The sequence below is a fragment of the Armigeres subalbatus genome, chromosome 1 (genome assembly GCF_024139115.2).
Source record: "Armigeres subalbatus isolate Guangzhou_Male chromosome 1, GZ_Asu_2, whole genome shotgun sequence".
NCBI lineage: Eukaryota > Metazoa > Arthropoda > Insecta > Diptera > Culicidae > Armigeres > Armigeres subalbatus.
The window spans coordinates 247,793,971-247,807,474 of record NC_085139.1 but is presented as its reverse complement, the minus strand read 5'-3'; the positions used below and the strand labels follow the sequence as shown (position 1 = coordinate 247,807,474).

Genomic DNA, 13,504 nt, shown 5'->3' with positions numbered 1-13,504 from the left:
CTCATTTCGTTCTTTTGGACGAAACGTTTTATTTTAATTTCCAGCAACAAGTGTTTGGCGAAATGAGTGAAAAGAGTTTAATCGTTTGGTTACTGTTCTTCTAAAGTAAATTTTCTTATCTTTCCAATGATATTTTTAAATTTATTGAAAAGTCTATTTACAAAGAATGTTTATTTCATTTTCTAATTAAGTTTCTCAGTTCATTTTTATTCTGTAAATTCTAACTAAAAAATCGTCAATTTTTGGAATAACCATTCTTTTAGCATTGTTCTGAAATCCATAAGTCCGACTCAAAACGGTCTTCTTGCTTAGTAACCACTGAGCTGCTCGGGTCGATGGCCACCAAGCCAAGTGACTAATTAGCAATAGATTTTGGACCGACATGATCGTCGGATCGCTTAATATAGAAACACACTTTGTGAGAACTACAGAACATCGGAGTATTATAGCTGAAGCACCTGGCAACAGATATGTAAATCAGCAACTGGAATATATTTATTACGTTTTTTTTTTCTTTCGCCACTACTGTTTGAAGTGGATGGTGCCGATCCGATAAACAGAGGTGAAAATGGTTCAAAACCTATTCGACTCGACAGATCGTCAGAATTTGGGCGAACGCACTTTTGGATTCTGGTCATAAATTTCACGCCATAAAGATGGAGATCGCAGTGTCGGCTCTTGTAGTGGAGGCTCCATTTATGAAGGTTGTTTAGTTTTTTTTAATGGTAAACGTTCAGCTAAAATGGATGCGATTAATGCGATATTTTACCGTTTTGTGGTTCCATTCGATAAGTGAGACAGCCGCCCCTGTTCGGAATGGACAACACTTCTCTATTAGCAATTTAATTAGTCGATCTCATATTTCACTTAACAGTGAACGAGCTTCGTCATCTGAATTTGGAGTGAATGGATGGATGTTCTAATTCCAGTGTTATCTTAGAATGACTTACGGAAATTCGGCACATGTTTCAAAGAAATTAGCAGTATTCCGGAAGTCTCGAATAGGAGTTCGTGCAATTCCCGTAGAGAAATTCGAAGAATTCCAGGACAGGAATTCAACATATTTATATTCATAAAGGAATTCTCGTATCGAAATTCGTAGAACTCACGTAGCGAAATTCGTAGGTTTCCTGGAAAGTAATTCGTAGAATTTCAGATGAATTCGTAGCATAGCAATGAAGGAGTTCAAAGAATTTCCGGAAGGGAATTCGTAAAAAATCTTAGAAAGTAATTTGAATTTGGAGTGTTGATGTGGTACTTACTTAACGAGAGGCCACCGATCTAGCGACACCCTCATAAGTACCACGTAGTTGAATGAGGAATGTATTCATTGGGTCAGGATTTGCCTGTAGCTGGCAATGTTACCGTGGTAGATCTTACCCCGTAACACACCACGTAAAGGTGTCTACCCAGCGTTACGGCTCAATGTCTTAATTAAAGTGATACTAAACATTTATTTTGGATTTTTTAGATTAGGTATCAGAAATACTGCAAATGCTCCACAGAAATTCGCAGAATCTTCAACGATATTCACCGAATTCCTACACAAATTTGTAGAGCTTCCAGAGAAATTAATATTCCTACAGAGTACTTGTAGAAAAATTTGTAGAATACTCGAAGAGGGCATTCTACACACGTACAATTCTGATAGACGAACTCACATAATTTCAATTGAGGAATTCAAAGAATTTACGATGAAAAATCCAAGAATTCCCAAAGAGAATTAAGGAAAACACAAGAATTTTCGAAGAAGAAATCGGAAAACCCCGGAGAGTATTTGATAGAATTTGTGGTGAAAAATTCGCCAGACTTGTAAACTATGTTACCGGCGGGTAACATTTGTTTATCTTTATCCAGTGGTTTCGAGCGTGAAGTAAATTCTTGAGTGTTAGAACAGTATTTCGTGTGCCCAGAAGTCATATACATCAAACTGAACCATGTCATCTACACTATCATTGTCCCCGCAAAGCATACAATTATTATCGCTACTGTTATTATAATTAAACATTAATTAAACAATTATAATCGTTCGCCCAGGTGAAGCTTCTGCCATTTCAAGAATTTATCCGCGCGTTGTTCTCCAAGAATGTTCGGATTTGTGAAATGCAGTCTAGTTTGGACAACATGAAGCTGAATCTATCTCACCATGGTCGCAAACAAAAGAATACGATGAATAGGCCGAAAAAAACTAGCCTGACATGCAGAAACCAAACAAGAGTCAACTATAGACATCCGCGAAGAGCTTTTCCAAAACTACAGAGACAACAGTCCGCCTCGAATCACCAAACCGTAACTGAAATACGTGAAACAAATCTGGATCTGACAAGGCCCATAATGTTAAACAAGCCGGGATTTAGCAAGGATCCATGCAGAAGCAATAGCCGCGTCCATCAGTATACACTAGCAGCTTCCGAGTCGAGGATTTACTACATCAGTTTGACTTGACATTAGAAGGGCACTAGGCTAGATGTACCAGTTGTGGCTATAGCACCAGTTGTCGCACTAGTGCTTTATATACCAAATGGCCAATCAAATCACAACAAACCAAGTTCATGTCGATAAAGCATATTCATATGATACGATAACACATTTGATTTCCTCCAAAACAAGCATAGCATAATTGTAAAAATTGATTTTGCTTAATTTTTGACATCCTTTGCACCAGTTGTCGCACTAGTGGTCCCTATTTGGCCAGTCCTATAAGAAAACAATGGGATTTGCCAAATAAGGAACCAAAATTAAGAATAGTGCCACAACTGGTGCATGCGTTCCTATTATGGATTAATCAATTTTGAGGATAATAACAAGTTTTATTGTGGTTTTCACAGCTGTTCTAAGGAGCAGGAAGTAAAACCTTTCGCTTGATATATAAAGGTCACCCACATGTCTTTTACTTATTTAAAAAAAAAATAGTTGTTCTTATGTATGGCGACAATTGGTACACCCACCCTATACAGAACGCACTCGCAGGAAAAATAAAATCCAGTTTGTAAACACTAAATCATGCAATGCCAGATATTCGGTTAGTAGGTCCCAAACGAAGCCATTCACCACCGAAGACAAAACAAACCCTGATTAATCCACCTAGCGGTGTTGGTGTAAACAAATATTTAAAAATATAAATGAGTGATTTTAGCGTGTTTTACGGACTTCTTAGCATTAGCATTAGCATGAGCATTTAGCAGTTCGCACAAATTCGTAGGTGGTACAAGCCAGGACTATTGTACGAGAGTAGCATCACTTTCATCCGTTACCACAGATATTGATTTGGGACTAATCACTAACTCTTAGATGAAAGCAATGTACTCTCCAATAGTCGAGATCTGTCCTGGCCACGTCCTTGTGAATGCTGAGGAATGGGAAGGATGTTTTGTTGGACACCTACTTAAGAAAGATGCAGAGAACTCTACGACCTCTCATAGGTGCCACGGGAGGTTTTGGGATTGTGTATAGGTTATAACAGTAGGAATCATTTTGGTATAGCGTGAAGCACAGAAAGAACTAAGATAGAAATACAAAGTAGGCAAGGGACGAGCCTGAAATTGAACCCACGATCTCCTACTTATAGGGCAGAAGCGATAGCCACTAGACCACCGAGCTCGTCGTCTTTAGCGTGTTTTACGGACTTCTGATCACAAAATCCGATCTGGCCAATATACAATAGCAAACAATCGGACAATTTAATACGGACAATGCTAAGTTCTCGAAAGTGTGTCAACAATATTTTGTTTACTTTGGATTGATAGTTGCGAGTTGATGTTTTGTCTTACATTTCCAGACGTTTCGTCGATTTACTGGCCTTCTAACATCCTCTGCGGACAAATCTTCCAGTCAGCTTTAAACAAACAGGTTGTAATGGCACGCACACGCACACACATACACACAAACGCACAAAAATATCGTTATACCCGAGAAAATATTTTTAGTATGGCATCATTTGCATCAACGAGTCAATATCGAGTCGTAGAACATCGAATCATGGAGGCCATATTGTAGCTTGAAATAAAGAATGAAATCCTGTTGGCTCAATGAACCTGATGTAATGTTTAGCGCTAAACGGATACATCGTTCAGAACTTGGTTGATCGGGTAGATCGCACCTTCTGAACCCCAGGCCAGTTTGAAGAACCATAAAAGACTGTAGCAGCTTGTAAAAGTATTGAGTGAAATCCTTTCAGTTCAATGGGATGTTTAACAAATCTCTGATTCATCATTCAGGACCTGGTTGATCGCGTAGATCGCAGCTTTTGAACTCCCGGGCGTTTTGGAGAACCTAGAAGGACTTAGCATTGGTCGGAAATATCGTTTAGGGCTTAGTTGATTAGGTAGATCGCATCTTTTGAATTCCAGAACATTTTGGAGACCCTAAAATAGGTTAGGGTAATTCAAAACTCGATAATTTCATGTCTTATAATCACATAGATATTTTTGGATATTTTCTAACCTTTCACATTTTGTTTCTAAATATATTTTCTGATGCATTCGAGGATATGAACTCCAGAACAGTTTGGACGGCCTAGGACATCCGAAAAAAAAATGTCAACACCTTTTTAGTTCTTTCTATACTAGTTTTGGCAGAATCGAGCGGAAAAATCCAAATCTCTACGTTAAATCCATGTAAAAAAAAGTCGTCCTGAAAGGGTTAATTATTGATGGGTCAACGCATTTTATAATTTCATCAATCCGAGAATGGACTGCTAGAAATTTTAGTTTTTCGGTTATTTCAAAACTAAGAGGACCAGATTCTTTAAAAACCTCAAAACGCTTCAAACCTCTACAAAGGTCCAAAACTCCTGGCCAACAAAGCATGGAAAGGTCTGCGGATTGTTAGGCAATACATATAGTGGTATATTCTCAATGTGACGAATTGTTTCATTATCATTGCCCAGGAGTCCATTTCAAAGAGTGAGAGTGCATCACCTAACGACCTATCTGTAGCGGGCAATGCCTTGTGTTGACTCCTGGTTGCCCCTGGATGCCACTGAGGCCGTGCAAACAAAAAAACGAGGAATGTTATGGCAGCGTGATGTGGAAGGGAAAGATAGGAAATAGTACGGATTCGTTTGGAACTAAAGAGACTAGTTAAAGGGTGGCCTAACTCCTATGGAATTTTGTTCACGGATTTTCCATGAGTCGAGATCAACGGTATTTTGACACCGGTGTTGAACTTAATCTATAGATTAAAAAAAACACTTTAATGAAAAATTAAAAAAAAAGGTATTTTGACGCGGAAAATCGAAAATCCAATCCCATTAATAATAAAGATCAAAATCCCCAAATTCCAGCGAAGATTTTCTCCTAGAGGCAAGAAACTTTAAGCAAGTTATGATAGGAATAATTGACTACAAGGTGCGTAGTTGTGAATGCCTTTGATCCGATTTTATCGTCGACCTTCTGGCTAGTCGTTTGTGGTCAAAAATGTGGTCACCCTCAAAATTCGAAAATTCTAGTTTCCCTAAACGTTGTAGAGATACGCGATTTTTGCGACAGTATACTATAAAAGACGCACTGCCAAAAATATCTAAAACAAAGACTAACTTCCGAACATAATTCGACATATCTACAATTCAGAAAAAACAATATGATAAATCTGAGAGTTCAACAGACCGTCTACCTTATATCGTGAAGATACCAATACCAAAACATTAACTGAATGGTTATTTGGATGTAAGTTTTTGGATCTCAATGCATTGCTTAATAAATGTATTTAAACGAAAACCATTAAAATTTTCTATTGATTCTATAATTTTATTTCAGGAAATTCGAGAAGCGCGATTTTCGCGGAAAATAAGATAATAAATCTGCGATTTTCACGATAAAATTAAAAGAAAACGCAACTTTCGCGACTGGAAGGGCAAATCCACGACAAATTCGCGAAAACCGCGATAATCCTGAAATCCGCGACTGTTGTTACCTTGTTTAAACTCCAGAATGATTTGGAGAACTTAGAACATTCGATTTAGACATAACTTCAATGTAAATCATGCGCATGGTCTCTAAGGGCATGTATGGACATCATGGGTTGCTATTGGTTTTGTACCCTCCAGAATAGATTGGACAATTTAGAACATCTGTAAAAATATTGACTTCATTTGTTATTCGTCATCACTGAAATTGTGCATATTTCGTAGAAAAAAACAGTAATAAAATCGATCTTTCGCGATATTTTTGTGCAATTTTCGTCCATATAAAAGTGGCCGACTGACGACCCTTCCTCCGGCGAATACAGGATGTAGATGTGGCCGATCAAAAATCGGAAATCTGAAATTTCCGAAAACTTATGAGCTGAGAGACTTCTAAGTCAAATCCGGGTTAATTTGACCCGAACACCGTATGTGTGAGTTTTTTTAGTACTGTATGAAGGAAAAAAATTAGACCCGACTGATCGAGCGTCTGTTCACCAAGCCTGCGCTTCCACTGGAAAGGTAGCGGTTGAAATAGGTGGAACAACAGTACATTCCGCATTCCGGCATTTTATGAAAAGAAAAGGTTTGGTGGCTTGGTTTGAAATTTTCTCACTAAGCCCTGATTTTGTTGATGTTATTGACTGACAATGCGCATGATTGAAAATAAATCGATTTTTTTCTGAGCCACCATTTTATTCAAGGTTGGACCGAGACGCGTTTTCTGCGCGTCAGTAAAATGAAATTTTTTTCAAGATCTTAGTTTAATTGCTGTTAGTGTTTGGAATGCCGGATTATCGAAATCAAATCGATTCTCTCAGAGGCACTATTCCCTACTATAGATACTGTTTCAAAAAGAATTTTCAAGATTTTAATATTTTATTCTTTACTCTTTACGTAATCCTACTTTTTGACCCTTCCTTCAGAAGTGTCTATAACTTCACTTTGTAGGCGTTACGCAGGAGTGTTACGTATTGATCTATCAAGAAATGTCTTAAATTATAAAATAAAATGTATGGTATTTGAAACAAATTTGCTATAGATATTAATTGATATTGAATATATAATTATAACAAATGATATGATATGGAAATATGCTTATTTTTCTGATTTGCTTCGAAAAAAAATTTTAATTGAGGAACATATAGAAGCATTTACAAAAAAATCTTCTCATAAAAGCAAAAAAGTAAAAATTGAAAGGGATTTCAAAATTTTCTTCAGTGAAGCTAGATAGCAAATGTGAGCATGTTTTGAAACACTAATAGACCATTTATATGCATGTATATATGCGTATGTGTGCAAATTCTGAAATTTACTACTATGTAAATCTCACTCATTTTTAAGGTATTAAACAAGATTAGTTACACAAAATAATGCATCCATGAGGCGAACTTATGTTATTATTGAACGCTATTGAGTTTCGTTCAGATCAATGACTGATTTAGTTAGTTCTGGAAATATTTCCTTATAAGCAAGGAAGGGTCAAAGTCTCACTGTGGGTGAATTAATATGGGTTTTACTACGTAAATTTTGTAAATTTTGCGAATTTTGTAAACTAATAATCATGACTTCTAGACAACGATTCGCTTGCACTTCATCCCACAGTGCACTGATACAACGCACAAAGGACCGCTAGCGCTGCCGCAGGGCTCTATCTTTTTGCTATTCATCAGGATGGACTGAAGAGAGCTGGCTAGACCCGTACACTTTTCCGCAACGCAATCGATAATCGACGAATTCAAACCAGGCAGTGCAGAGTGTTGTGAGCAATTTGAATCGACTCCATCGTCGTCGTCGTCTTCGTCCGCGGCCATGAATGGGTTCTTCAAAGTGCATCATTGTATCGAAACAGACAAAGAGGGAGCGTGAAAAAAGGTACAAATTGCATCACACAACTCTATGCAAGGCTTGTGCAGCCTTATGGAGCTCTCCACTGCAACAAAAATAATGCTCTGGGCCATACGTGTTACAAAAGTGCGATAATGGGGAGTAATTATTTCCAGCAAGGGTGCTCGGTCCAGTTGGCAATAATGCGATTGAAGTTTATTACTATTCAACTTTGTTTTCAATGTTCATTAAAAGAATGAATATCACCTTAATCATAACAAATATTGTTGAAACCTTTGCATGATATTCACTGATCACGGAAAACCTTCTCTACATCGTGGTTGAAAACAAAATTAGAAGTATTAAACTTCATTACAATTCGAACATAATGCCGGTTATGGTAATACAATTTGCTAACAAACAGTCTTTTTAAAAAGCTTTAGCTTTTTATTAATTAAAAAAAATGCGTTTTTAGGTATTACAAAAATTTAAAATCCATGCGTATTCATCACTGTGTGAAAAAAGTCATGCGAAAAATGTCAGACACATAAATTGCTCGGGGTGGGTGAGCTGGTGGAAGGATAATAAATTGCTGCAGATGGAGTCATATATTGGCACCAGCTGGTTCAATGCGGAATCAATTTCAGTGCTCTAAATTGGATGTCTGGTAGTACGAGACGATGATAAGAGGAGCTTTTTTTTCGAGTTGCAGTAAATTTTTCAAATGCGTCCGATATAGAATCGGCTTCTGAGACATGAGCGTTAATAATTTCTACAAGTGTTAATTTGAAACTCCTTAACTCTGAATTTTACTAAATTTTAACCAAAATTGCTCAAAACTTCTACGTGATTATTTTTTATTTTTATGGAAAAGGGTCATTTGGCCGAATAGTCGAAAATCATCAAGCCGAATTGTATTTGACCAAAATGAACGTTTGGGCAAAACGATTATACATGGAGGTGTGCGCCGCCGCCGCTGACAATTTTTATGCATGCCGCCGCCGCCGATATTATTGCATCGGCGCGCCGCTGTTTAAAATTAGTTACGCCGCTGATCTATAGTAACCAAGATACCAATAATTTTCTTGAAAATTCAGTACAATCTTGTTGAAATTTTGAAATACTCTCCGTAAAAAACTAAGAAAAAACTCGTGTGGAAATTGCGAAGGATTTCCCGTTGAAATCTAAAGAAAGAAAAATCGGATCATGACCATTCCTATCATTTGACATACGGCCAAATGTCAAATACTGAACAGATCATATGGTCAAAACTGGCCACTCGTTAGGTTAAATGGCCTTTTTGACCTCTAAAAGAAATTCCGTAACCTCTACTTTTAAAGTCGATAGAAGCCATTAAGCCAAAAATCATCTTGCCAAATTTCATTTAGCCAAGCCGAACTGAACGGTCATCTGAAACTGTAGTCAGGTCAAAAATGGTCTGGTCGAAAATGTAGTTTGGCCGAAAGCAACATACAGCCAAAAGGAACATTCGGTCGAACTGGTAATTTGACCGAATTTTTTTATTCCTTTCTTTATTTGTTAGGCATTCTGTGTTACTTAACCGCTTCTGTGCCGAGATTTACTGTGGTATTCTGCTACCAGAATCCGCACAGAATCTATTTTTTTAAATTTTCCATTATTTATTGTTGTTGTCACCGTGAGTCCATTGTGTCCATTTGTCCGTGTCGTGAATCCAATAATCGTTGCATTGTTCGGTTGCCATTTATCCGGGTAACTTGGGGGAATGCCTCCGAGAAGAACATGTTGTCAGTCGTCATCAGATAGCCGTGACGGTAAGACGCGTACCTCAAACGCCACCATAAGGGCTTCGGATCCGGCGACTGACGAGGGTTAGGTGAAAGGGCTGAGAATCGAACCCATGACCATCCGCTTGTAAGGCGAAAGTGTAGCCAACTACGCTACGGGACCCACACATCCCCCCGAAAAATTTGTTTGCTATAACATGTCTTTTAACTGAAAATGCCCTCCGGCCGAAAAGTCGTTTGACCAGATAGATCATATGACCAAAAATGCAATTTGCAAAGAATGGTCATTTGGCAGAAAGAGCCATTTGGCCCAAAAACAATTATTATGGCCGAATAGCATTTTCTGCGAAAAGTGTCGTTCGGCTGAATCGATCATTTGGCCAAAAAGTCGTTTAGCCGATTAAGTCATGTGACAAAAAATCTACATTTTGAATAACCTTCCTCAGAAATTCTAAAGAATTTATCGTTGAAATTCCGGAGAATTTCTCGTGAATATTCCAGCGAATTTTCCTTGAAAACTCCTCTCTACGCTTTGCTATGCCAAACTAGCTGTCCTAATGATTCTAGACTTAGCAAGCCTACATTAAAACACCCATTCTATGAGCCGCATCTTCTACAATTATGAAGAGTTTTCTTTGTAAATTTCCAAAAATACTCAACAGGAACCACTACATAAAGATGTATTTTTTGAATGAGTGTTTGTGTTATTTTTTGGTGTTGCACTAGATACATTTCGGCTGAAAGACATTTTCGGCCTATGCCTATTTTAGCTAGATAAAATTGTAGCCTAATGGTTTGTTCAGCCAAATGACATATTCGGCCAAAAACCTTTCGCTCCTGTGTATATTGCTAAATTTCCCTAACTATCATTTGGCCAAAAGTCATTCGACGAAAAGCCATTTAGTCGAATAATAGGTTATGCCAAAGGTCATCTGGCAAAATTCCAGTAAGGCTGAATTAAACGTTTGTTCAAAACGGTATTAGGTCGTAAATGGTTTGACCGATAAGGAGGAACTTCAGGAGGAATTCCTGGAGGAACTTCCGGAAAAAAATCCTGGAGAAACTTCCGGAGGCATTCCTGGAAGAACCTTCGGAGAAATTCCTGGAGAAACTTCCGGAAGAACTTTCGGAGGAATTCCTGGATGAACTTCCTGACGAATTTTCGGAGGAGGAGTAATATCCGGAAGATTTCCTGAAGAAACTTCCGGAGGAACTTCCGGTAGACTTCTGAAGGATTTTCTGGAGGAACTTCCGAAGGAATTCCTGGAAGAACTTTCAGAGGAACTCCTGGATAAACTTCTTTAGAAATTCCTGAAGGAACTTCCAGAGGAACTCATAGAAGCATTTGTGGATTAACTTCCGGAGGAATTCCTGGAGGAACTTTCGAAGCAAATCGTGGAGCAACTTTCGGAGCTTTCGTGGTGAAATTTACGGTGGAATATGTGGAAGGATTTCGTAAAATTTCTAACGCATGAAATAAGCTCACGCCGAATCACGTCGCCGGCGCACATGTCCAAATGGCAGCTTATTCAGGGCACCTTATTCATATTTCACCAGGTGCTTCCAAAGTGGCCTAATAATGAGAGGGAATCTATTAGGTCATACTGTTTTACGTAGTGTAACATCTGTTAATGAATTTATATTTTACAAATGAATTTTTTTCCACCAAAAAAATCTATTACACCAACGGAATCCGGAATATCCCCGAAACCATGTTACGGATCGTCTCCATATTTCAGGAACGGAAACTTTATGAATTACTGGATCCAACGATAGCAGAAACATCAAAATCAATCCAGAAGTGGTTAATTGACCAAGTTAGAGAAGATTGAAAAAAAAACATTACCGAAAAAATAGGTCGGTAAAGTACCTGGGGCATCAATATCCGTACCCTTAAGCACCTTAGTATATGAAAAAGTCACAAGAAAATAGAAATCGAATACAAATGAAACGTTTGTCATTAGCACAGGAGCATGAAGGATTCTACTTTTTTAATAGTTCAATACGCACCTTGAAAAGCGATCCCTTCAATTCGCTTATATTATGTAATGATTCGCAATTAGCAATAAAAATACAGATACTGTTGATGCAATTATGCTCTACCCGCAAAAAAATTGGCAGCAGAAACTCTGCGTTTGGTGGGTGGCGATATGTTTTTGATGTTTGTTGTTTTAATTTCAAAGCCTACTTTCCATTTCAATACCCTAAAAGCTTACTGTCAAGTATCTGAACAGGATAAGATAAATTATTTCTTATTTAATCACGTTTAACCCCCTTTAATTTAAGTTTATCGAAGATGTCATCTGCTACGGAAAATTGTCTACTTGTACTTAAAATGTCCATCTTCTACAAATACTTGCCTTATTTTACGAATGATCACAAACTTCTACAGAATAATGTCATCTTCTACAGAAGATTAGGGGTCTGCTACTTTAAGCATAGCAACGTTGGGCATAATGGACGTTTGAAATAATTCTGCCTTTATGTCATAGGCTGTTCTTTGGGTCATTTTATGCCTATTGTTCAAAATGTCTAACGGGGCTTTCCCGAAGTTTAGCATCATCTTTAGAAGACCCCATTGTCTACACGCCAAAAAAAGCTTTCCCGAATTCGTCAACCAGCAAAAATACACCGTGATTTATGTCATGAATACGGGAACAGAACGTTCAAGAAAACGAGACTGCTGTTCCCGAAACCATGACACAAAATACACTGTGATATTGTCCTGTCTTGAGTATATGAACGCTTTTATTTGCGTGATACATTTTTTAGAGTCAAGGGCGTAGCCAGAGGGGGCAGGGGGCGGGGGGCGTCGCCTCCCTAAATTGTGGAAAGATTGAACGGGTACTGAAATGAATTCCCTCAAACATGTGCACTTTTCGATCCAATCATATACAGAAATAGGTGGTTGAAATTCAAAAGATTCCCAAAACTTATTAGAGCATCCAGGATCCATAATATATGAAAGTTCAAAACAACTTGAAACATTTCGGGCTCAAAAAATCTCCTTAAAATCCTTCTAGAAGCTCCCCTGGGAACTTTTAAATTCCTCCGGAAAGTTATCCACAAATTCCTCTGAAAATCGTTCGAAAATCCTTCTCATGTAATTGTAATTCCTCCTTATCTAGAAACCCCCCACTATTTTTTTAGGAAATTCACGAGGAAATTCCTTGAAGATTTCTTTTCTTCTCTCCAAGATTTACTTCTAGATATTTCTTCGGCTATTCTCTCTTCAGGAAGAATCCGGCATTTCCTTCAGGAATGCATTCGAGAGTTCCGTCAAGAATACATACGGAATTTCTTCCCAAAATTCTACCATTCTACCATTCGGGAGTTTCTTCAGGTACTTCTCCAGGAATTTCTCCGGGAGATTTTTTTCGCGGAAGTGTACTAGAATTCCTTCTGGACTTCACTCGGAATTTACTCGGATATCTGCCAAGAGTTCTTCCAGAAATTTTTTCGGAACAATCCCGCAGGGATTTTCTTCAACAATTCATCTGGGAATACTTTCAGGATTTCATCTGGGAATTTCTGCATTAATTCCTCCTGGTATTTTTCTGGGAATTCCTTCAGATATTTTTTCGGGAATTCCTTTAGGAACTTCTCTAAGCATTATTTCAGGACTTCCATGTGGGAGTTCTTCCAGGAGTTTTTCCAAGAAATTCTCTGGTAATATCTCCAGGAACTTCACAGGGAATTCCTGGACGATATTTGGCAGGAATTACACGTGAAATGGGATTCCGGAAGATCTTTCAGAAATATTTTTTCTCTTCCGCTAGGGTATTCCACTGCATATTCCTCTGAAGTTGCACCAGTAGTTCCTTCGGGAATTCAATCAGGCTTTCTTCCAGGAATTCATTTAGCATTTCTTTAGGCATTTAGCTACAAATTCCTCCAGAAGTTCCTCGGGGAATTTCTCTGGGAGTTCTTACGGGAATTCCCACGGGAGGTTCTTTTAAGAATTCTTCCAGGAGTTCCTCCTGGAATTCTTACGGAAGTTCCTTTGGGA

General features: G+C 38.1%; 1 protein-coding gene across 2 annotated transcripts in view; it reads right to left on the bottom strand.

Annotated features, from left to right (window-relative positions):
- Positions 1-13,504, bottom strand: part of LOC134206411 (serine-rich adhesin for platelets) — a 250,008-nt gene that overhangs the window by 58,055 nt on the left and 178,449 nt on the right. The window lies entirely within an intron of this gene.